Here is a 25,191-nt window from a genome sequence, read left to right as displayed (position 1 = left end):
CAGCCAGGAGAGCAAAGATTTCATTATATCAGCTCTACCTCCTCTGCCCAAGGCTTCACGAAGCACATGGTTTGATATGGAACCAATGTTTTTGTCTAGAATTATTCTACATGAATGTAGGAAAAGCAAGGATAGTCCACCTACCTGTATAACATAGCCCCCGATTCCTCCTACTTATTCCCCGGTCACCTAACAGTCCCCAGATCCAGGATGGTGTCCCAGCCCCGTTCCATCTCATCACCCCGAGCATATTGTCTTCCTCCCAGGATCAAGTGTGGGTGGCAAGCACACTCACACTGCAGCTTGTAAGAAGGGCAAGGAGTGCCACTTTGGGGCTAGGGCTCATCTTCCATGTCGGGGACAGTCTAGAAGTTGTACCACAGTGTCTGCACACATCCCTGCATTGACCACCAGGCCATGCCAGCAACAAAGGAGATGGGAAGTGTCATTTCCACCCCATGGCACATTGAGTCCTGCGGAAGATGCAGAGAGCAGATTTCATTCAGGGGCCAACTGGCCTCCTCGGCCATGGCCATGGTCACAGTCACAGCCTGAGCCCGTGCTTTGCTTTACAGGGCTTTTACACCGACCACTTCATTTCACCCAGCAACAAACCTTTGTGTAATAACATTTCTCTCGTGTCATGTATGAGAAAATGGGGCCACAGTGGTTAAGGGGCTGGGCTAAGGCACAACCACAGAGCAATAAATGCCCTGTGAGAACGCCCCTGGCAATGAGAGAATATTAGTAGAATCAGAAGGAAAAACCTGTTCCATCTGCTCCAGCCACACTTATTAGGCAATTAATAAGAACCAAGGACATGGGAAAATGGAGCCAAAGGGCAGGTCCTTGCCCTCAAAGGCCTCGTGGCAGCTGGGGATTGCAGGACAGTGTGGTCCTAAGGATTATAGGACACAGTGACAGCAACGGACAGAGGAGGGTCATTAGGACATAGAGAAGACAGTAAGGACTCCCAGAGGGTGATGGGAAGGTAAATGCTTTCTTCAATGAGTGGATAAAACGGTAAGTCTAAGACCCTCTTGCAGAAAGTGGAGAAGTAGGGCATTCAGGGAGTGAGGTATTTAGCAAGAATTAGGTGTCTCTTACACCCTGCCTCCTATCCTCTCGTCCCACCTTTTACTCCAGCCGCAGCTGTGGCGACCATCCCTACAGGTGTAGCTGGATGCTCCCGGCTGAGCTGTTGCCCCAGGTATCTCTGGCCTTCTGCTCCAGGCTTGCCCTGACACTGCACTGTGGGACACTTGTGAGAACCTGTCCAGTATTCACACATCCACAACCAGGAGATGTAAGTTAACATCCCACAGGACAAGTCTTGGCCATAGGATGGGGAGCACCAGCAAACAAGTGCTCCCTCTGTCCAGAGTTGTACTGTCTGAGGCACACTCTACACACTTCTAGTAGGCACCAGGGGATTGAGCCTATGATGGACAGTGTCTTGGATGAGATTTACATTAAAACAGTGAACTTTATGAAGGTGCCATCCATAATGTGGGTAGACCTCATCCAATCAGTTGAAGTTCCAAACAGAACAAAGACTGGCCTTCTGGATCAAGAAGGAATTCTCCAACAGACTGCCTTTGGACTTCATCTCTACCATTGGCTCTCGAGGGTCTCGAGCCTGCCAGCCCACATTGCAGATTTTGGGACTTCCATAATGACATAAGCTAATTATTTAAAATAAATGTCTTCATTCTGTTTGCTTCTCTGGAGAACCCTGAGTAATACAGAGACCCAGTGATCAACTTGAGCATGCACACTTGCATCAGCTCTCTTCTCCTGCTGCACTCTCCCTGACTCTGGAATCACTCGCTTTCAAAATAAACTATGAAGCTGTGTGCACATCGTTGTCTCAGGCTTACTTTCTGGGTGTTCCCCACCCAGTCTGCATATGCACTACAGAGGGCTATCATTATAAAAGGACATTGATGACTCAAAGAGAACCTTTTGAGGGGTCATGGCCTTGCTCCTGTTGTGTGAGGGAAGCATCCAGGCATTTCCAGGCGTGTGTGTGCACAAGGGGCCTGAAATGCTCGTGGTCTCTGTGGGGGCAGAAGCAGGAGCCATGGGCAAGACCGCAAGCACCCACCAGGTCACCTTTGAAGCGGATGAGAATAAGAACACCACCATGGTGCAGAGTTTTGGAACATGTGATCAATTGTATGAGGGAAACCCCCCCAATCTGGTTCGAAGTCTTAGCAGTATCCTGCAGCTTATGATGACTCAGTTTCTGATGAAGAATCTTCAAGAAGAATAACTGAGGGAGCTGGCATTGGAGGAAGCCAAGAAAGAGCCTGAAATCTTGAAACAACTAAAGTGAGGTGAAGGGCTGAGTGGAGGGAGGGCTTTTGCCACTGAGCAATTAAGCAGGGCTATTCCTCGGGAGAGGGTATCAAGTGAAGAGGCCAAGCACCTGGCGAAGCAAATGGAAGAGAAATGCAGGACTTGTTCTGCAAAGAGCTGCTGGCTGAACAAAAGGAGAGCAACTCAGAATCCTACAAAGTCACCACTGAGCAATATCGGGAAGCTGCTGGAGAGGTGGAAGCAAAGTTCAAGCAAGATGAGCTGCATCTTCTCTCTGCTGATCTGCTAGCCCGAGTTCTCCAGAACACCCAACCAGCCCTCCGTGGCTCCGCTTTGGCTGGCCAGCACATGTGCTGTGCCAGTCAGGCCAACCAGAGCATGCTTGAGAGGCGAGTGTAGTCAACTTCTAGAACAAGCAAGACCTCCTCCATGTTAATTCCAGAGGCAGGACATTTTTTGGTTCCCACTAGGAAGAAAGGAACCCCTTTCAGAAGAAGATGATTAGACAGAAGCACCAGGAAGCAGACCCATAGGGGCATATTCCAGTTTGATGAGCTGCTGTTTGAAAAGCTGAGGCCTTGGATTGGCTATCAGCCAGCAAGGACACACCACAGTGTTAGTCAACCCCATCTATGATGATGAAAAGGGAGAGGCAGTCCTCTCCACCTTTTTAATTTTCTTTTTTTTTAAGAGTCTTATTTATTTGTCAGAGAGAATGAGAGAGAGAGAGAAGAGAGAGAGCACAGGCAGGGATAGTGGCAGGCAGAGGAGAGGGAGAAGCAGACTTCCTGCTGAGTTCCAGGTATCAAGACCTGAGTCAAAGGAAGAGGCTTCATTGACCGAGCCACCCAGGCGCCTCTTTTTTTTTTTTTTTTTTTTTTTAGATTTTATTTATTTATTCATAGAGATGCAGAGAGAGAGGCAGAGAGAGAAGCAGGCTCCATGCAGAGAGCCCGACGCGGGACTCGATCCCTGGACTCCAGGATCACACCCTGGGCTGCAGGCGGCGCTAAACCGCTGCACCACTGGGGCTGCCTGGTGCCTCTCTTTTTAACTTTCTATTCAATGTTCTCTTCTCACCGAGCTCCATGGTCAAGCGAACCTTCAATCCAGCAAGGCCAGGGGTCAGGATGGGGGCTAAGGTAATTGGAGTAGTGGCAGGTGTAAGGGGGAGGCCAATCTCGGCCCAGCGGTGCTGGAAATTGTCTAGGCTGTGGTATGTTGGATTTTTCTTTTTCTTTTCTCCTTGACTACATAAGAGCTACTTCATTTTAACTGATGATGATTGTGCAACCAAGAAGACAAAAAGGAGAGAAAAGTGTCCCTTTTTCACTGGAGTAGTATTTATGACTACAAGTGAAATAAGGTTTTTTTTTTTTTTTTTTTTTTTTAATCAACATGAAGGCAGTCTTGGCTTATGCAACCTCTTCTCTATTATGAATACTGACATCTTCACTTCACTAAATATAATATTTTCCAACAGGGAAATAAAAGAGGATCTTATGTGTTTTCTACTTGCAAGTACCGGGAAGCCCAGAACACTGGCCAGGATGCTAAAGCACAATGCAATAAAAGCTACTGGACACTTCTACTTCTCTAACGGGATTGCACTTCTACCAAAGAACCGTATCCTTTGGTGCCCCCACGCTGCTTAGCATATGAGAAGTTCCTAAAAACACTTACTGAGCTGGATTGGATATTTTATTTTAAATTTTGCCTATGTGTTCTCATGACATAGATACAGTTTGTTATTATTCAAATTACGTATTCTTTGGTGAATCCAAATACAAAGGATTTGGCTAAGAGCTAAGTTGTCTACATGGGCATGGGCTTGAGCTCAGTTCTTCCGCTAACTAACTGGCTGTGGCACACCGTAATCTCTCTATAAAGGGATATAATTGGATTTTTCTGCTGAGAGATAATAAAGGTCCATCTGGAATTCCCTTTCCAGCTAAATGTCAGTGCAACGATGAGGGAGACAAGAGGGTTTATTTTTTTTCTTAAGGGACTAAAAGAATACCACTATATAAAGATTTTCACTGAAAGAAATACTACAGGATTTATTTCAGAAAAAAAAAAACATTTGGAAGAGAGAAATGTAAGAAAAACTGTTGAACAAAGTAATTGGTAACTATGTGGCAACTAAATCAAAGCTGACTATTTAAAAACAATAGCACAGGGCGCCTGGGTGGCTCAGTCGGTGAAGCATCAGCCTTAGGCTCAGGTCGTGATCCCAGAGTCCAGGAATGGAGTCCCACATTGCACTCTCTGCGGGAAGCCTGCTTCTCCCTCTGCCTATGTCTCTGCTTCTCTCTCTCTGCCTCTCATGAATAAATAAATAAATAAAATCTTTTAAAAAAAGATAGGAGGGATGTTTGGATTAAAGCTTTTTAAGGGGGGATCCCTGGGTGGCTCAGCGGTTTAGCGCCTGCCTTTGGCCCAGGGCGCAATCCTGGAGTCCCGGGATCGAGTCCCACGTCAGGCTCCCGGCATGAAGCCTGCTTCTTCCTCTGCCTGTGTTTCTGCCTCTCTCTCTCTGTCTATCACAAATAAATAAATAAATAAATAAATAATCTTTAAAAAAAAATAAAGCTTTTTAAGGTTTTGATATTATTCAAGACTAAATGAGAGACAGTAATTAATTTCAGATAAGTCAAAATGAATGTTAAATATGGAGGGAGAATAAAACCTCAAACCTTTAAGATAAGGTGGAAGTGGAGGAAGGGATATAATGAAAAACTCAATCAATCCAACCAAAGATAAGAATTTGGGTGGGGGGGAGTTCCCCGGGTGATTCAGTCAATTAACCGTCTTCCTTGGGCTCAAGTCATGATCTTTGGGTCCTAGGATCAAGCCTCAAATCAGGCTTTCTGCTTGGTGGGGAGTCGGCTTCTCCCTATGCCTCTGTCCCTCCCCAACACCACTCATGTTCTCTCTCTCACTCTCTCTCTCAAATAAATATTTTTTAAAAAGAGCTTTTAAATCAAATAAATAAAACAACATAAGAAGTACTAAGTACAAAGTAGGTCACACAAATGAACACATACATATCCATAGTTACCTTAACTGCACACAGAGTAAAGTTACCACTGGAAGGCAGAGATTACAGATGAGGTGGAAATAAGAAAAATGGACCTTAATGATATTTATGAGAAACACACCCAAACTGAAGCACCTGAAAGATTGAGACCAGAGGGAGGGAAAATGGTTTATTAGGCAAATATTACCCAAAAGAAAGCTGGTGTAGTTATTTTAGTATCAGGAAAAACTAAAAGGCAGAAAGTATCATTAGAGATAAGAGGCTAGAGCAGCCCTGGTGGTGCAGCAGTTTAGTGCCGTCTGCAGTGATCCTGGAGACCAGGGATCAAGTCCCACGTTGGGCTCCTTGCATGGAGTATGCTTCTCTCTCTTCCTCTCTCTCTCTCTCTCTCTCTCTCTCTCTGAATAAATAAATCTTTTAAAAAAGAGAGAGATAAGAGGCTATAATAAAAGGAACATTTTTCTCACAGAGGTACATTTCTGAACCTCTTTTTAACCTAACAACATAATCTCAAACATATAAACCCAAAATTGACAGAATTATAAGAAGAGATTGACAAATTCACAAAGTTGGAGAGTACACCATCTTTCCAAGGACAGATTGAACATTTATGAATATTGATCATATACTAAGCTATAATGCAAGATTTAATAAATACAAAAAACCAATAATGACCAATTCCTGAACTCACTATCATAAAAATAGAAATCAGTAATGAAAATAAGCAAAAAAGTCTATACAGTTACTATTTTGTAAAAATAAACTCCAAATAATTCATAGGTCAAAGAAGAACTCAGAAACTATAATTCAGAACTGAGTAATAATATTTTTACACTTCCTTTCCATCATTACACTCTATCCCATCTTGACCAGTGCTGTTAAAGACAAAATACCGACACTGACACACACACACACACACACACACACACACACACACACACACTGTATATTGGAAATGAAAAAACAAAACAGTCATTATCTGCAGAAGACTCCAATATTGAAAATCAAAGAGGATTGGGATCCCTGGGTGGCGCAGTGGTTTAGCACCTGCCTTTGGCCCAGGGCGCGATCCTGGAGACCCAGGATCAAATCCCACGTCGGGCTCCCAGTGCATGGAGCCTGCTTCTCCCTCTGCCTATGTCTCTGCCTCTCTCTCTCTCTCTCTGTGACTATCATAAATAAATAAAAATTAAAAAAAAGAAAATCAAAGAGGATTAAGCACAGGCCATTGGTAGGAAAGAATTCTATACAATTGAAGAATACAAGATGAATATTCAAAAGTTAATTATTTGTCTATATGCCCACAACAAATAGTTGGAAGCTAATTTTTAAAGAGGTACCATTTTACAATAGCTACAAAGTATTTCAGGTATCTAGGGGCAAATCAAACAAAAGATGTGTAAAATCATAAAATTTTTTTGAGTAACAAATGGATGAGAAAACTTGATATTTTAGAGATGGGAAATCTCCTCAAACTAATATTAAATGTTAGTATTAAGTGCAATTTCACACAAAATCTCAGCAACTCTTTTTGAAGAACTTTTACACTGATTCCAAAATGTAGTATAAGTGCAGAGGGCCAAGTATAACTAAGAATGCTTTGAATAACGTAGGGAGACTTACTTTGCTAGTTATCAAGACTTACTAAGAAGTTATTATAATTAAGTTACTGGTACAGAGATAATATACTGTGAATCAGAACACAGAGAGCAGAAAAAGACTCATGAACATATGAAACACAATATGTATCAAGCTGGAATTACAAAAAGAAAAAGATTTTATAAATGAGGCTTGACACAGTTGGTACCTACAGCAGCTTGTACACAGTTGATGAAAGCTAGGGAGAGTAAAAAAGACCCTGTCTTCCAAATCCAAATGGTGGTAACCTGAGCTCTGGTCACTGCTGCTTCTAATCAGAGCTCTGGTCACTGCTGCTTCTAATCAGAGGTGCAGAAGTAGGCTGCCATTGCTGTTGCAACTCCATCTCCCTCAGGTTGAAGGGACTTCTGAGGATCTAAAGGGCCAGTGCCACTTACTCCTCTCCCGCCTTCTTCTTTTTACTCCATTTGAGAGCCAGACATTAAAGACTAGGACATCAAAAACACTTGCATATAAGGAAAAAATTAGAAAATGATCCATGCATGCCCAGGGAAAGGTTTGAAAAAGACCTGAGAAGAACTTAAATTTACACCTCAGGTTAATAATCTTCAGCACAGAGACAGCCTACAATTTAAAAAAATAACAAGGGGATCCCTGGGTGGCTCAGCGGTTTGGCGCCTGCCTTTGGCCCAGGGCACAATCCTGGACCCCGGAATCAAATCCTGCATCGGGCTCCCGGCATGGAGCCTGCTTATCCCTCTGCCCGTGTCTCTGCCTCTCTCTCTCTCTCTCTCTCTCTCTCTCTCATAAATAAATAAATCTTAAAAAAATAAAAATAACAAAATAACAAAAAACACCAAACCCTGGGAAAGAGGGAGAATCTGATTTCCAGCATTACCACATTATTGGATTCAAATGTCCAGTTTTCTTTCTTTCTTTTTTAACATTTTATTTATTCATTAATGAGACACACAGAGAAAGGCAGAGACATAGGCAGAAGGAGAAGTAGGCTCCCTGCAGAGAGCCTGATGCGGGACTCGACCCTGGGACCCTGGGATCATGACCTGAGCCAAAGGCAGACACTCAACCACTGAGCCACCCAGGTGTCCAAATGTCCAATTTTCGACAGCAACAAAAAACACAAGATATGCAAAGAAGAGGAAAGTAGAACCCATTCAAAGGGAAAAAACAAAACAGAAACTGTCCTGAAAAAGACCTGATAGTAGATCTACTAGACAAAGACTTTAAAACAATAGTCTTTAAGATGCTCAAAGAACTGAAGGAAGACTTGAAGAAACTCAAGAACATAATGTAGGAACAAAATGGAAATATGAAAAAAGGAACAGTAACCCTAGAAAGAAACCAAAAAGAAATTCTAGAACTGAAAAGTATGAAAATTGAAGTAGAAAATTCATGGGGCATCTGGCTGGCTTAGTCAGAGGAACATGCAACTCTTGATCTTGGGATTGTAAGTTCAAGCCCCATGTTGGGTGTAGAGATTACTTTAAATCTTTTTAAAAATCCATGAAATGAAAAATTCACTACAACAATCCAAAGACAGACTTGAACAAGCGGAAGAAAGCATTCCTGAATTTGAAGCTAGGACAGTGGAAATGGTCAAATCTCAGAAACAGAAAGAAAAAAAGATTGAAAAAAATGAGCAGAACATAATGGATTAGTAGGACACCCTCAAAGAGTCCAACATACGTGTTGTGGGAGTCTCAAAATAGAAGAAAGGGGTAGAGAGCATATTTGCAAAAATAGTGGCTGAACACTTCCTAAACCTAATGAAAGACATCAATATAAACATTCAAGAAGCTCAGTAAAGTCCAAGTAAGATGAATTCAAAGACACCCACACCAACACTATATAATTCAACTTTTGAAAGTTAAAGAGTAAATCTTACAAGTAACAAAAGAAGCAAATTATCATATACAAGGGATTCTCAATAAGATTATCAGCAGATTTATTATCATAAACTTTGGAGATCATAAGACAGGGGCCCCATATATTCAAAATGCTAAAGGAAAAAAAAAAAGAAATCTGTCAACCAGGAATCCTATATCCTTCAAAAGTGAGGGAGGAATTAAGACATTCCCAGATAAATAAAATTTGAGGGAGTTCATTACCACTAGACCTGTCCTGAAAGAAATGCTCAATAGAGTCCTGTGAGGTGAATCACAGGACACCAGACAGTAACTCAAAGCTGTATGGAGAAATAAATATCTCAATAAAGATAAATACATGGGCAATTGTTTAAAAGCTAAGTATTATAGCAATGGTTTGTAAATGCATTTTTTGTTTTCTTTGTGATTTAAGAGACATAACATTTAAAGAATTATTAGTCTAAAAGCTAATATTATTGTAACTTTGGTTTATAACTCCAAATCTTTTCTACATAACTTAAGAAATGAATGCATTAACAAGAATTATTAGTTTATGTTTGGGCACATAATGCATAAAGATGTAATTTGGCGGACATCAACAACCAAAATGGGTGAGGACAGAGCCGTAAAGAAGCAAAGCTTCTGTATGTGATTGAAGTTAAGCTGGTATAAATTCAAATTAGAGTGTTATAACTTTAGGATGTCAAGTGTAATCTCCATAGTAACCACAAAGAAAATAGCCTTGGAATATACACAAAAGGAAATGAGAAATCAATTTAAACATTTCACTACAAAAAATCAACTAAACACAAAAGAAGGCAGTGATGGAATCGAGTGATAAAAAAGCTATAAGATGTACAGAAAACAAATAGGAAAATGATCGAAGTCCTTCTTATCAGTAATTACTTTAACTGTAAATGAAATAAACACTCCAATCAAAAGACCAAGTTTGGCACAATGAGTAAAAATGTATGTGATCCAACTATATGCTGTCCACGAGAGATGCTTTAGATCCAAACACACAAATGAAAAAAAAAAACAAAAAACAAAAAAACAAAAAAACAAACACACAAATGTACTGAAAGTGGGAAAAGATATTACATGCAAATAGTAACCAGAAGAAAACAGGGGTGGCTCTCCGAATATCAAAGAAAATAGATTTTAAATCAAAAAAGAATACAAAAGACAATGAAGGACATCATATATATATATATTTTTAAGGACATTATATATTAATAAAAGGTTCAAAACAAGATATAACAATTATAAGCATTTATATACTTAAATATTTGTCCATATGATCTAGGTTATATAATTTCTTAGTGTATAGTTATTCATAGTACTCCTTAGAGCCCTTTTTAAAATTGTTTCAAGTCTGTTGTGATGTTTCCTCTTTCATTTCTGATTTAACAGTTTGAGTATTCTCTTTTCTTCTTGGTCTGTGAAGCTAAACTTTTGTTAATTTTATCTTTTCAAAAAATTGATTTTTGGTTTTCTCATTATATTCTTTTCTCTATTTCATTTACTACCATTTTTTTCAAGTTTCTTGGAGTAGAAATTTTGTTCATTGATTTGAGATCTTTCTAATATAAACTTTGTTCTACACATGCCATTTGCTGCTTTCCTTAAGTTCTGGTATATTGTCTTCATTTTCTTTCATTTCTATTTCCTAGTTTCTCTGGGTTTCTTTGACTATTCATTATTTATGAGTGTGCTGTTTAAATCTCATATTTTTAAATTCCCCAAATTTCCTCCCTTTATTGATCTCTCATCTTGTTCCACTGGTTTGAGAACATACTCTGTATGATTTCAATCGTTTTAACTTTTGTAGGCTTTATGACCTAACATATGGTCTATCCTGGATAACGTTCCATGTACACTTGAGAAGACTGTGCATTCTGTTGTCATTGGGTAAAGTAGTCTAAAGATGCCACGTAGGTCTAGCTGGCTTAGAGTGTTAAGTCATCTGTTTCCTTGGGCATCTACCAAGGTTTTCTGTTCACAGTGGTATGTTGAAGTCTGCAGCTATTATCATTAAATCATCTGCTTCTTTCCTCAATTCTGTCACTTTTTGTTTCATGTACTTTGGTCTTTTTTTTTTTTTTTTTTTTTTTTTTATGGAAGGTTAGTTGATTTTTGGAGGTCCGTAGCCCACCATTCCAAAAGTGCTCCCTCCACTTGGAGCCTGGAAAATATGTGAGGTTTCCCACCAGAGACCTATATTGTTCTATAAATAGTTTTTAGGGTGCAGTATCAGGGTTCATGGTTCATAATGTACGATGATCTTATTCATTTTGTCTAGTCAGTTGTCACTTCACAGACCTATCTGGTACCACTTGAGGGTTATGATCAAAGTTGTAGATAAAAACTAGCATACTGACCCCTAATGCCCTCTTCAGTTTTCTCTTGTGAAAGTGATATGCCCATCACCTCCAACATCCTCAAACTTTACACTATATTTCAATGAGATTGTACATTTCATCTGAAAATCATAATCACCAAACTACAGCACTGTCAAGATTTTATCTCCAGCTAGAATCTGTGTAGATTGCAACTCAGATTAATTCTCTATCCTAGGGACGCCTGGTTCAGTGGTTGAGGTCTGCTTTGGCTCAGGGCGTGATCCCAGAGTCCCAGGATCGAGTCCCACAATGGGCTTCCTGCATGGAGCCTGCTTCTCCCTCTGCTTGTGTCTCTGCCTCTCTCTCTCATGAATAAATAAATAAAATATTTAAAAAAAAAAAACCTCTCTATTCCCAGATTCCCTAACTTCTCAGGACATAGCTTTATGTATCATAGATTATTTTAGCTTCTTACCTGCTCATTTCTCCATTACTCCTTTCTCACAATGTTGGTTTCTACTATAAGAAAACTCAAAGTGAAATGCTAAATCACAATTTCAGTAGTCTCCATAATGGGGAATTTTAGCCAGTACCTTCTCCACCTTTAGTCTCTGTCTTCATAACATGCTCTGAGATGTTTTTTCTATATGAAGTCTATCCAACAGTAAGTATTTATTTTGCATTTGGTGGTTTATGACAATGTGAGTTTTGCTGGCAAAAAGAGTCTCAAAACAATTATGGAAATCATTAGGCTAAATCATAGATTGAGTGGCTTACTGGGTGCTATTATGGATATCTGAGATACAACATGTTCTTCTGGAAAAGATTCCAATTACAGTGATTATAGTATTCTTGCCTAATACAGCTCCGTGCAAATACTCTGTACATATAATTATGTATATATATATAGAATCCCAGGTTACCTTATCCTATATGTGCTCATGGTTTTTAATATCCTGTATCTACTTTTTATTCAAAATATTCTTTTTATTCAAAAAGAATTGTCTATAGCTCATGTCTAGACAGAGACTAACCAGTGTTTGCTAACACCACTTTGAACCTTTTTCCCCCCAAATCAATGTAAGCCCCGATTGGCCACATATTATACACTGAATTGTGCCCTGAGCCCCAAATTCATTATGCTGAAGCCCTAATCCTCAAAGTCAGTGTTTAGAGATAATGCCTTATAAGAAATTAGGCTGGATGAGATCGTAAGGGTGGGGCCCTGATATAATGGGATGAGTATCTTATCAGAAGAGACAAGAAAGGCATCTCTTTCCCTTTTCTCTTGCTCTCTCTCCCTCAGCAAACACTACTGACAGAGGAAAGATCATGAGGACTCAGTGAGAAGGCAGCTCTCTACTGGCCAGGAACAGACCCTGCTAGAGCTCCATCTGGGACTTTCCACCTCCAAAACAGTGAGAAAATAAATGTCTATTGTTGAAGCCACCTTGCCTCTTTTGTTATGGCAGCCTGAGCAGACTTCTATATACCATGTTTATCTCTGGAGAGAGGCAGATGGATCTGACAAAGCCCTACGATTCAGAAGCATGTCATCTACCAAGAAGGGACATCTCATGAGAATACAACGTGATCAGTGCTTCTAACTCAGCCTGGGAATTCTGAAAGAGACCACAAAGCACACATTTTTAAAAAAGATTTTATTTATTTCAGAGAGAGAGAGAGCGCACACAGGCAAGAGGAGGGGGAGAGGGAGAAGCAGAATTCCTGTTGAGCAGAGATTCCCAATGGGAGGCTCAATCTCAGGACCCCGGGATCATGACCTGAGCCGAAGGCAGATACTTTAACTCCCTGAGCCACCCAGGCGCCCTGACAAAGCACACATTTGAGCAAGGTTTTCTTTTTCTTTCTTTTTTTTTTTTTTTTTAAGATTTATTTATTTATTTATGAGAGAGAGAGAGAGAGAGAGAGAGAGAGAGGGAGAGAGAGAGACTCAGGCAGAAGGAGAAGCAGGCTCCACGCCTGGAGCCTGATGTGGGACTCGATCCTGGGACCCCAGGATCTCGCCATGGGCCAAAGGCAGGTGCCAAACCGCTGAGCCACCCAGGGATCCCCTTGAGCAAGGTTTTCAACGATGTCTGGCCAGGAGAAGAAATAGCAACCCAGGAAGAGAGAACCCCCATCAAGGGCTGACATTATTTATTTATTTATTTATTTAAGATTTTATTTATTTATTCATGAGAGAGAGAGAGAGAGAGAGAGGCAGAGACACAGGCAGAGTGATAAGCAGGCTCCATGCAGGGAGCCCAACGTGGGAGTCGATCCCGGGTCTCCAGGATCACGCCCTGGGCTGAAGCAGCGCTGAACCGCTGAGCCACTCGGGCTGAAGGGCTGACATTTTAAAAGGCAGCTGTAGCTGAACACTGAGAGGCTAGACGGTATGACATGACAGGGAGCACTGGGAGAGGAGACTGAACAGATGCACTGGGGACAAGACGTGAACTTCCCCGAGCGGCAAAACCCAAGAACCTACCTTTCAATGTGAGAAGACACCAATCAACATATTCATTTACTAGAGCTCTCAGAACAAAATACTACAGACTGGATATCTTAGCAACAGAAATTTATTTTCTCACTCTGGAGGTAAGAAATCTGAAATCAAGGTGTCAGAAAGATTAGTTTCCTCTGAGGCCTCTCCCTGTGGCTTGTAGATGGCTGCCTTCTCCCTGTATCCTCACCTGGTTGTCCTGCTTCACACACAGCTGTGTCCACTTCCTTCTTGTAAAGATGACATTCATACTGGATTAGGGCCCACTCTAATGACCTCGTTTTTTGTTTTGTTTTGTTTTCTTTTTTTAATGACTTCGTTTTAATTGCTTCTTTAAAGATGCTATATCCAAATGTAGCCACATCTTGAGTTGTGGAGGTTACTAATTCGATGTTTGAGTGGAGCGGGGAGAGGAACACATCAGCCTAGAACAAGCAAGACACAGTAAGTAAACACAGGTGGAACACAAGTGAGTCTAGGACATCGCCTGCTGGAGGACCGATTTGTTTTACGCCATTTGTTCACTTTCCCCCCAGTGGACTCCCAGGTTTTGAAAGATTTCATCTGCCGAACTACCCTTATTAACTTATAAATTCTTCACTTATAAAAACCAAAGACAGTGTGCCAGTCAGATCTCATCAGCAAGCAACATCTGGAACTACCATACTGAGTCTATAACCAGGAAGGAAATTTGGCATTTACGTTAACCTATGAAGACTTGTGTGGGGTGTGCGTTTGTGGTTAGAGGTAGACTTTCTGGAGTAGAGCAAGTGCTGAAGTATGCGCTCCTACACACAGAGACGCTCTGGGTATGTCTCTGTTGTAGCACTTGGCATATCATATTGCAATTCTGTGGCTATGTGACTGCATCCCCATCAACAGGGACCTGCCTCACTCATTTCCACAACCCCAGCAATGTCCCTGATTGTCTTAAGTGGATTAAACCCAGTATCACATCTTTAAGACCTCTGGAGGGCACAAGACCACAAGTTGGAAAGTACTGGTCTAGGATCTTAAGTGTACACAGGAAGTCTATTCATATGTTCATATCCTCCCCACAACATACACTCTCTCACTTTAAATGCCAACACACAGTGGATGAAGATGCCACGGAGTATGTCACTGACAGTGCCCTGGGATTCTGAGCAGGAGCCAATCCAAAGCTGGGGCACTCAGGAAGTGCCTGGGTGGCTCAGCTGGTTGGGTGTCTGACTCTTGATTTCAACTCAGGTCATGATCTCAGGGTTGTGGGATCGAGCTGGAAGCCCTGCATTGGGTTCCATGCTCAGTAGGAGTCTGCTTGAGATCCTCTGTCTCCTTCTCCCTCCACTCCCCGTGCATGCTCTTTCTAATATATATATATATATGTATATGTTTTTTTAAAAAATATATATATTAAAGCTGGGGCACTCAAAAGACAGAAGGTGAGATGGGCTTTGACAGATAAAGGGGAGTTTGGAATAAGCAAAGAAGGGGGGACACATTCAAGTGAGGAAATAAGAGAAAATTCAGAGATGGAAAGGTATATAGTTTTCAGCAGGTAAAGTTTTTAAATCAATGCTTGATATACAGAGAAAATGTACAAATTATAAGGACACAGCTAAAAGAATTATCAGAAAGAAAATATATCTACATAACCCCCTTTGAGATCAAGAAATAGCACATTATTCTCTATATCTCCTTGTGTATTTTTGAATATTAATCCATAGGATGCATTAGAAACATAGACACAAATGAGAAAGAAACAAATACCAGTAGGGGGACACATTCTGTCTCCTGGGTCCATCATAGTAGGTTGAACAATGGCCACCCAAAGATAGCAAGTCTTAATCCCAGGAATTTGTTAGTTACTTTATTTGGAAAAGAGGACACAGACACATCTTTTGAGGCCACCATTCAACCTACGACAGCACTGAGATATATTAGTGTCAGTCTGTCACCAAAATCATCTTTGGGCAAGTTACTAACAGAAGTTTACACCTGCTAAATTGAGGGCCAAATCTCGGGATGCTGGTGGTACCCTTCTGCTTTGATGTCAAAATGTTGGGGTTTGGGAACAAACAGTCAAGAAAGAATTCTTGAGATGGCTTTGGGGCAAAAAGGTGGCTTTATTAAAGCACCAGGACAGGACCCATGGGCAGAAAGAGCTGTATCGGGGTCGGGAGGAGTGGCTCATTATATGCTTCCAAGTTGGGAGGGGGTTAGGGATAGCATAAGTCTCTGAGTAATTTTAGAAGATTTCCAGGACTTTGACGGGCTAGCTGTTGTTAGGAAAAGGTCATTTATTACCATCTAATAAAACCTGAGTCATGAGACCCTTCAGATGTGTATCGGTGGGTCATATGCTTGGAGGATGATTGCTAACATATATAATAAAACCCAAGGAATGGGATCCTTCAGTGATGCTTGGAGGATGATTGCCAACATGTATCTTGGGAGGTAGAAATAAAGGACGTTTCCAAAGGAATTTTTATATGTTAAAGTAGATTCACAGGATCCTGGGGGTTGGGCTGAGATTGCCTCTTGCCCTTAGCAAAGTATTAACATCGAGGCAGCAGAGTTTTATTTCTTTTTTTTAAGATTTTATTTATTTATTCATGAGAGACACACACACAGAGAGAGAGAGAGAGAGAGAGAGAGAGAGAGAGAGAGAGGCAGAGACACAGGCAGAGGGAGAAGCAGGCTCCATGCAGGGAGCCTGTCGTGGGACTCCATCCTGGATCTTCAGGTGCAGAGGGGGCCTCGAGCTCTGACCGGGTCCTGCGCTCCCCAGCCTGTGTTCTCTTTTGCAAAGGACAAATTATGGTACCAGAATCTGCCAAAGATCCCCTCCTGCCTCAGCCCCCCTTTGCAGGGGCCTCGGGGGCTGAGGAAAGCCACATCCAGAGTGGGGAACCAGCTCAGGCGGTGCACTTGTCAAACCCTGCTCCACCCTGCTCTCCTGCATTTTATTACTTTGTTCAAGGGCCAGAGACCTCAGGTGTCATCCTTGAGGTCCCAGCCCCACCCCCTTTTTGCAGACCCCAAACTCTGATCTCCATAGTGACTGCTTCACCGCCATGGTTACATACTCATTGCCTGGGCTCTGTGGTTCTGCCCATGCTTCTACTGTGGGCCCACCTGAGGGTACGTCCTGCCATTTCTCCAGACCAGGACCTTGTGCATCTCACGCTGGGAGCGGGGGAAGGGACCAGACACCCCCTCTTCGCCCTCCACCTGTGTCTTCAGGCCCCGATGCACAGCCTGTGGCCCCCCAGCCCAGCCCTCTCCCTTCCACTCGTGCCTTGCTTAGAGCCAGAAGGGACAAAGCTCCTACATCCAGAGACTGGAAGAGGAGGGGAACTGATGGGAACGGCGGCTACACGGGTTCTATACAGGCTGGGTTTCTAACAGGGTTGGAGGGCTGCTCAGACACTCCAGGGAGAACCTGAGCAGGAAAGGAGGCAGCAGAGGGAGAGGATCCTGAGGTGTGGCTGCCCTCCCTTCAGCATCAGAAGGGTGACAGAAACGGAGAGCAGAGGACCAGGCCACCAGCTGCCTGGCTTTGGCCTTTCACGCCTGAACACTAAGCCCACCTCCCTGCCCACCATTGGGCCGTGGCTGCTGGGCCCCAGGCTGGATGACTTTCAGTATTTGTAAGCATCTCAACAGAACAATAAAGCATTTGGAGTTAAAAAAAAAAAAAAAAAAGGCCACTTAGGGCGGCCGAGCCTACAGGTCCAACATGAGGGGACACCTATGCCTGCCCTGCTCCTCAGACGATGGCTGAAGGCTCCCCTGACACCTCAAGATCACTCTGCTACTTTCCAGACTTTTCTTACAAAGCAAACACTTTTATTTTCTATGCAAAGGTGATTCCGAGAATTTATATAAAGGCGGGAAAGGGGCAGCAGGAAGCTCCTGGTGTGGCATCGCCCCTGGGCTCCCTGCCCAGCCTTCTGCTTTCCCTGATGGGACAGTTGGGAGAGCAGAGGGGGCCACCCCGGCCTCAACTGTGCCTGTCCTTCCTGGATGCCCAGTGAGCTGGTCCCAGGGCCTAGCCTGAGCTCCACCGCATCCGAGTTTGAAGGTGTTAGAAACGGGGGGAGCAGAAGTAGAAGAAAATTGCCTGTGCTGAAACATAAAAAAAAAAAAAAAAAAAAAAAAAGGTGGCACTAAACCACTGAGCCACCCAGGCTGCCCAAGGCAGCAGAGTTTCTACAGGAAGGTCACTCTGCCTGTTTCAAAAACTTGTCAATGGGCTGTAGGGAGTTAAGGAAGTTTAATTCTGGAACATCTGGGTGGCTAAGCAGTTGAGCATCTGCCTTTGGCCCAGAGTGTGACCCCTGGATTTTAGATCGAGTCCCACCTCGGGCTTCCTGCGGAAAGCCTGCTTCTCCCTCTGCCTATGTCTCTGCCTCTCTGTCTCTCATGAATAAATAAAACCTTAAAAAAAAAAGGAAGTTTAATTCTTTTGTTTTTTTCTCCACATCATGAACCATCCCTGTCATCTCTTTCAATCAAAATATTTCCATTTTACAGGTAAATAAACTGAGCTTCAAAAGATGTGAGTACAGCTGCAGGTCACACATGGTGAGGCCAGACTGGAATTCAGACTCTGGTGTGATCATGAATTATACCCTCTCAGCTCTGACTTCCTTTCACTTCCTCCAGGATATGACAAAGTCCCTCACTTCAAAGCCGTAGGACTAGGACAGATAGTAAACACACAAGGAGGCTTGCCTAGAATCTGAAAAAATTTTTTATATCCTCTTGAGTTTTTTCTTTGCCCTTAGCAGCCCCAAGTCCCTGGGCCTTCACTTAGATAGCAGGGCTTTCCCTTTGCCCTTATAGTCACACCCTCTAAGTCGGCCACACTGTGTCTGTGTGCTACTTCAGAGAGTGCTTCCCAGAACTGCCCATGAGAACAAACTTTTATGGAGTTTTTATTTGCCAGGCTCTAGCCTCAGCACTTCAGTCATGTAACTTCAATTTAATCCTGACAACCCCATTAGATAAATTACCACTATTATCTCCCATTCTGGAAATGAGGAAAGAGGCATAGAAATTAAATATCTTGCTCAAGGCTACAAAGCTAGGAAATGAAAGCTGCTATTGAAAAGTAGGCAGCCTGTTTCAGAGCCCTGCGTTCTTAACCTCTACCCTCTATGCTGCCTCTCCTTGTGCCACCTCAGAGTAGGAAAATACCACCTACGTTGTTTTAAACGTTATACTCCAAGTAATGCAACCTAAGATCACAGGCAGTTACACTGTGAATGGGCATTTGCACTTTGCTAAAGAGTCCCCAAAAGCCACAGACCTGGAGAAAGAAGTATGTGGCAGGGGTGGCAGGGAAGGGGTGGATAGGCAGAAAGGAGGCTAAGAATATGAGAGGTCCAGACACAAAAGCAAATGAAGGATCAAAGGGTAAAGCGGCAAGCAGGGACCAGGTGCCCGAAGATTGTGGGCTGCGTTAGGACAAATCTCACAAACACATTTGCATTATAGTACTAGTAAGAGTCCTCAAAGGCAGGTCAGACACTCTCCTCCGCAGCACCTAGAAAAGTACTTGCATGCAGTAAACCTTTTAGATATGGAAGAGAATGGAAGAACCGTTGGGTCTCTCCAAAGATTTAGGGGATCTGCTCTTGTGCCGTCTCTCCAGCTTCATCTCAAAGACCCATACACCTTAATCACGTCACCATTCCATCGGCAGCCCTGCCCCCCTTTCCATTTACACAAAATCCACTGTGGCCACTCAGCTTCAATGCTGTGAAGGTGTCCTTTATGGCTTCTGCCCACAGGGACCTCTGGCTTTGGAACCCAAGACAATTTTTGCCTCTGCCTCCATTGGGCCCTGACATCTCCTGATGGTTTTTCTCTCATGATTTAAATCTTGTCAGCTAATTTCATTCCCAGAAGAATGATACGATATGCTACTTCACATTATTCACAGTATTTTGAGTTTTTTTAAAAAAAGATTTCATTAAAAGAGATTTTATTTTATTTATTCATGAGAGAGAGACAGAGAGGCAGAGACACAGGCAGGAGAAGCAGGCTCCATGCCAAGGAGCCCAATGCGGGACCTGATCCCCAATTCCGGGATCACACCGAGCCAAATGCAGACACTCTACCACTGAGCCACCCAGGCACCCTGAGCAGTTTTTTAAACATACTATATGCTGCTGTTTTTCTCAGTGACTGTAGAGTCTCAAGAGAAAAGAAGTAACAGCTCTAGAAAATTCAGTTTATTTTAATCCTTTTGTACTGATGTCTGGAATATGAAAAATACAAAAACACAAGATGTGAAATGCTGGGAGTGCCTGATGCAGTGGAACCTCCAGGCCAAAACATGTCAGGCACTGCTCAGCGTTGAGAGAACCCAGCTAAATCTCAGTTTAATAATTAATTTTTTTGTTATGAAGCCAAATGTGTTGATATTGAGGAAGGTCTAGTCTAGAACCTGTAAAGGAAAATAATAGGGAGTCCCTGACCCTCGGGCATTTCAAAAGCCTACTGGAAATCATAAATCTAACAATAAAATTACTCCAGCTAAAACATCACAGTTCTTCACTTTTAGCGGAATTTTAAGAACTTGGTGCAACTATTTTAGTTCTGGTGTAGAAGCCAAAACGTCTGAATGTTATGTTTTTGATTAGTAAAGGGAAACTGAATTATCATTTCATAGGTAAAATCTTTTAAAACATGAATCCCATTAGAAAAAAATAATTTACAACCTTTCAGTGTTTGTGGTGGGGAGGGGCAAAAGCTTCAAGGAACTTAGGAACCGGAGTTACTGTCTTTTTTTTTTTTTTTTTTAAGATTTTATTTGACACAGAGAGAGAACACAGTAGGCAGAGTGGCAGGCAGAGGGAGAGGGAGAAGCAGGCTCCCCTCTGAGCAGACACAGGACTCAACCCCAGGATCCTAGGATCATGACAGGAAGAGGGCAGATGCTTAGGAGACTGAGCCACCCAGGCACCCAGGGGTTCCGGTCTTAATTAACAACAGTCCATTTACTAAGCCCTGACTATGTGCTCTATGAGCATGCTCTCATTTAATCCTTACAACCTAATGAAGGTACTATTTTTACCTTCAATTTATTTTTATTTTTTTAAAGATTTTATTTATTTATTCATGAGAGACACAGAGAGAAACAGAGAGGCAGAGACACAGGCAGAGGGAGAAGCAGGCTCCATGCAGGGAGCCTGACATGGGACTCAATCCCTGGTCCCCAGAATCACACCCCCAGCTGAAGGTGGCGCTAAACCGCTGAGCCACCCAGGCTGCCCTTTACCTTCAATTCATAGATGAAACTGAGCTCAAAGAGTTCAATGGCTTGTCCAAAGCCATCCAGCTGGCAAGTGACATGTTCAAGAACCAAACTCCAGGCACTTGGTTCCAGAGCTTATGTTCTTCATCACCGTACTGGATCATTCATTCATCCCCCTTTCCTCTCTCAGGTCAGATAACCCCTGTCTTCCCAATAACTAAAGGAGGAGGACTTTCCACGAGGTTCAAGCTGAGGCATGAAGCAGAATGTGAGAAAACAAGACTCCTGGGTGGTACTTGTAGACACATCATACCCTGGATTTCGGATCTGACTAGTCTGGGTAAACGTGTATCTTCTAAAAAAACAAAACAAAACAAAACAAAACAAAACAAAAACGTGTATCTTCTAAGAACTCTTGAGTTTTGAGGCACAACTATGTGAAAATTCCATGCTCTGTGGCCTGGTGATAATGACCCCAAATCCCTCATTCTGCTGCCTTCGGTACCTACCTCCTCTTGACCATGGCTGTCATTTTATCAATATTCAAAGCCATCCTCAAGGAGAATGGGAGAATGGGATGAGAAGAGAAGCAGGTGATTCTTTTCAGCACTGCCTGCTATCTACCCTTTTGTTTCAACCGTTTTTTCCTTTTTCTTTAGATAAAAGATACTCTCGGATAGCGCACACATTCTCTTCAACAAATGACCCAAAATAAAGCGGAAAGCCCAGGTGCATTTCTAGACTTTTAAAGAGGTCACTCCAGATCCCAAGGAAGTGGTGGCTTCTGTAAGTTGGGATCTCTGGCAGTCCTATTCCATGCCTGCAGCCCCACTTCTGGGCTGATGGGTAGAACCTGTCTTGTTTCAATTCCTTAATGTTAGGAGCAAGCAGTCCTGTAGGCTTCCCATTGTCCCATGCCCTCTGGTAAGTCCTAATAAAGAATGATGCCAATCTCAAAGTTGAAGCTTACCTGAACCAAAGGCCAGGACACAGCTGGAACTCGACAGATTTTATCTTGCAATTTACTTCACCAGGTTCAACGAGGCTTGAATTATCCAAGAAATTTATGACTAGATCACAGCAGCAAAGCTGACCCAATGGTGGTTCCGGTCAGTTGGCGGAACTCTAGCAGGAAAAAGGCAAGATTATGTTGCCATGATCTCATCTTGAAATCGGTAAAGTAGGTAAACCAGTATGTCTGAGTATTTATTTACCGAACATAAAGGAGAAAATGATCCAGCTTGGGCAACCATAAAAGTACTCAGAGGTTAAGCAAAGTGAAAGAGATTTTTGAAAGGCAGAGTTCAGAAATACTGTCTCACATCTTTGGAGAACCATTTTGTAAATTTTATAAGGAGCGTCACTAAACATGTAGCCAACTTCAATGGAGGTAGGGAGCTCCACACGCAAACTGCCTGAGTTATAGCCAGTTTAAAGCGGTCATTTCCATAAGCACTGAATTCCACCACATAACATGCAATTCAGCTAACCTGCTATTGTACACATCTTTTATTTGCATTAGAAAGGCATCAATCACCTCATGCTACAATATGTAATTAAGGAGTAAATGTACTACTTCGCTTAGCCTCACAAGACAAATACTGTATTACTGTAAGAAATTTTGTATTATTAAAGTTGTGATTTTAACTAGCTACTTTACAATGATAAATACAGTTGACCCTTGAACAACCCGGGAGTTAGGGTCACCAACACTGCCCCTCCCCAGCAGTCAAAAATCCAAGTATAACTTTTGACTCCCCCAAAACTTATCTACTCGTAGCCTACTGTTAATTGGAAGGCTTATGGAAAACATCAAGTCAATTAAAACGTATCCTGTATGTGATATGCATCGTACACTGTACTCTTACAATAAAGTGAGCCAGAGAAAAGAAAAAATCAAGAAAAATACAATACTATATTTATTGGAAAAAACCTCACACGGTTCAAGTCTGTGTTGTTCAAGGGTCAACTGTATATATGTGAAAGGCTACCACTACTTACCTAAGCTATCTGTGTCCCTTATATGGTTAACAACCTACATATTATAAAGCAAGTTATCTAGTACTTTGGTGTTTAAAAAACTGTTCAATTTATAAGAAGGCACTAAAAAACATACTGGAAGGAATGAGTTTCACACAGGCAGAAACAAATATAGAAATTCACAAGCTACTGATCAGGAGGGAGCTCAGGAAAAGTCTGGGATAATATTTTTCTCAATGGAGAAGACGGGTTCACTCACTGGTAAGGAGCTGGGCGCCTGTAATGTACTAAGGATGGTGAAGCAGAGGTGAGACTGGGGGCTGGGAGGTACACAGGCAGGTAGGTGGCTGGAAAGGTTTAAGTGATGAGAATTTGTTTATTTGTTTATTTACTTAATATTTTATTTATTTATTCATGATAGAAAGAGAGAGGCAGAAACACAGGCAGAGAGGGAGAAGCAGGCTCCATGCAAGGAGCCCGATGCGGGACTCAATCCCAGGACCCCAGGATTGTGCCCTGGGCGGAAGGCAGGTGCGAAACCGCTGAGCCACCCAGGGATCCCATGATGAGAGTTTATTATTTTTTAAATTTTATTATTTATTCATGAGAATACACAGAGAGGAGAAAGAGAAGCACAGGCAGAGGGAGAAGCAGGCTCCAGGCAGGGAGCCAGACTTGGGACTCCACCCAGGGTCTCCAGGGTCACACCCTGGGATGAAGGCAGGAACTAAACCACTGAGCCACCTGGGCTGCCCCTGTGATGAGAGTTTAGAACAGTCACTGTGAGGTATGGGAAAGCTGACCTGGGACAGAAGGAAGAGACCAGAGGCCACGTGTTACTGGGCACCAAACAAATGTAGAGCCTCCCACCCCCTAACAGCAGGCATTCAATGGTTGTGGAAAGGGACCCTGGGCTGAAACTGAGACCTGGGCCCTGGCACTAACCAGACGGATGCTCTGGCAAGACATGCACGATCCAGAGGGAGCTCTACTCCAAGTTCTCTTTTTACTGGTAAAAACAAAAACACTAAAGAGCACGCCACTAAAGATCGTGCAAGAGGGGATCCCTGGGTGGCTCAGAGGTTTAGCGCCTGCCTTCGGCCCAGGGCCTGATCCTGGAGTCCTGGGAATGAGTCCCACATCAGGCTCCTTGCACAGAGCCTGCTTCTCCCTCTGCCTGTGTCTCTGCCTCCCTCTCTCTGTTTCATGAATAAATAAATAAAATCTTAAGAAAAAAAAAGATCGTGCAAGAACACACGGTTACTAGTCACACACACAGTTGGCATGATTCCGTCCAATCCACAAAGACTGTGGAAAAGACAAACATCTAATACAGTTCCCTGGCTGGGTATTTCTTTTTCCTTTCTAGCCTCAGGAAGAGAAAAAAACAAACAAACGAAAAAAATCCAAACATCTGGCCACATCTACCTTCTGGATTCTTGTCTGTGAAGTCACCATCACAGCAGGCAATAGATCTGGCTTTATTTTTAAACGTCCAGCGCGAGCGCCACCTGCTTTTAACCCTTAATGTGTGCAATCCAGCAGGATAAGGGGTCGTCGACACACCGATCCGAGGGTGGGTGGGCGTTTCCGGGCAGGGCTCCTGAACACGGGAGATGGTTGGGGGCAAGCTGGTTTTCTACCTGCAAGGATGCACAGACCTTGAGAAGTTCCGACCCTAAATATCCCCCCCTGCACCCCCTCCGAGGCAGGCGTCCTAACTAGCTCCCGATGGCCCGGGGCAGGTGCTCGCCCCGCGTCACCCCGCCTGCCCCGCACGTGCGGGGATGCGCCCCAGTGTTCCCGCGAGAGCACGAGGCCCAGGGCGTTAGTTCCTCGGTGGCGGCGCGCGGGCGGACCTGCGGGCGGACGCTGCCCTGGGGCGCGACCCCCGCCCACGGGGCGACCCCCGCCACGGCTTGCCACGGCAAGCGCACGCGGGCGGGCCGGGGGTCCGTGTCTCCTGCTCCGCGGCCGGGGCCGGTCCTCCGGCGTCGGCGGGCAGGCGAGCCGCGGGGAAACACGGTGGCGGCGCCGAACGCCCCGAGGTCACTCACGTTTCCCGGCCGCCGCCTGTCTCTCTGCTCAGCACCGCGCCGCGAACGCCCCGAGCGCGTCGCACACCCGTCGGGCCCGGCCGTAGCGAGACGCGGCGCGCCGCCGACACGTGACCACCGCGCGTAGCCTCCCGCCGCGGGCGCCGGCTCCCCCGGCGGGGGCGGGGCGGGGGAAATGTACGCATGCGCGCGCATGCGCGAGAC

At 43.6% G+C, this 25,191-nt stretch overlaps 1 long non-coding RNA gene and 1 pseudogene across 4 annotated transcripts; one reads left to right on the top strand and one right to left on the bottom strand.

Moving 5' to 3' along the window:
- Nucleotides 1-2,083: 2,083 nt before the first annotated feature.
- Nucleotides 2,084-2,721, top strand: LOC121491004 (annotated as a pseudogene).
- Nucleotides 2,722-13,758: 11,037 nt separating this feature from the next.
- LOC121491661 lies at nucleotides 13,759-25,151 on the bottom strand. Of its 4 annotated transcripts, none has more exons than XR_005988017.1 (5): nucleotides 24,988-25,151; nucleotides 24,359-24,573; nucleotides 21,921-22,075; nucleotides 20,975-21,305; nucleotides 13,759-14,123 (listed from the first exon to the last, which is right to left on the bottom strand). It is a non-coding gene; the product is annotated as an uncharacterized LOC121491661 (long non-coding RNA). The 4 variants fall into 4 exon arrangements; XR_005988019.1 differs by having other exon boundaries at nucleotides 20,975-21,199; XR_005988016.1 differs by lacking the exon at nucleotides 20,975-21,305.
- Between the last annotated feature and the right edge of the window lie 40 nt (nucleotides 25,152-25,191).

This window comes from Vulpes lagopus, chromosome 5 (genome assembly GCF_018345385.1).
Source record: "Vulpes lagopus strain Blue_001 chromosome 5, ASM1834538v1, whole genome shotgun sequence".
Lineage (NCBI taxonomy): Eukaryota > Metazoa > Chordata > Mammalia > Carnivora > Canidae > Vulpes > Vulpes lagopus.
Note: the sequence above shows the minus strand (reverse complement) of the source record. Positions and strands in the feature narration are given on the sequence as shown.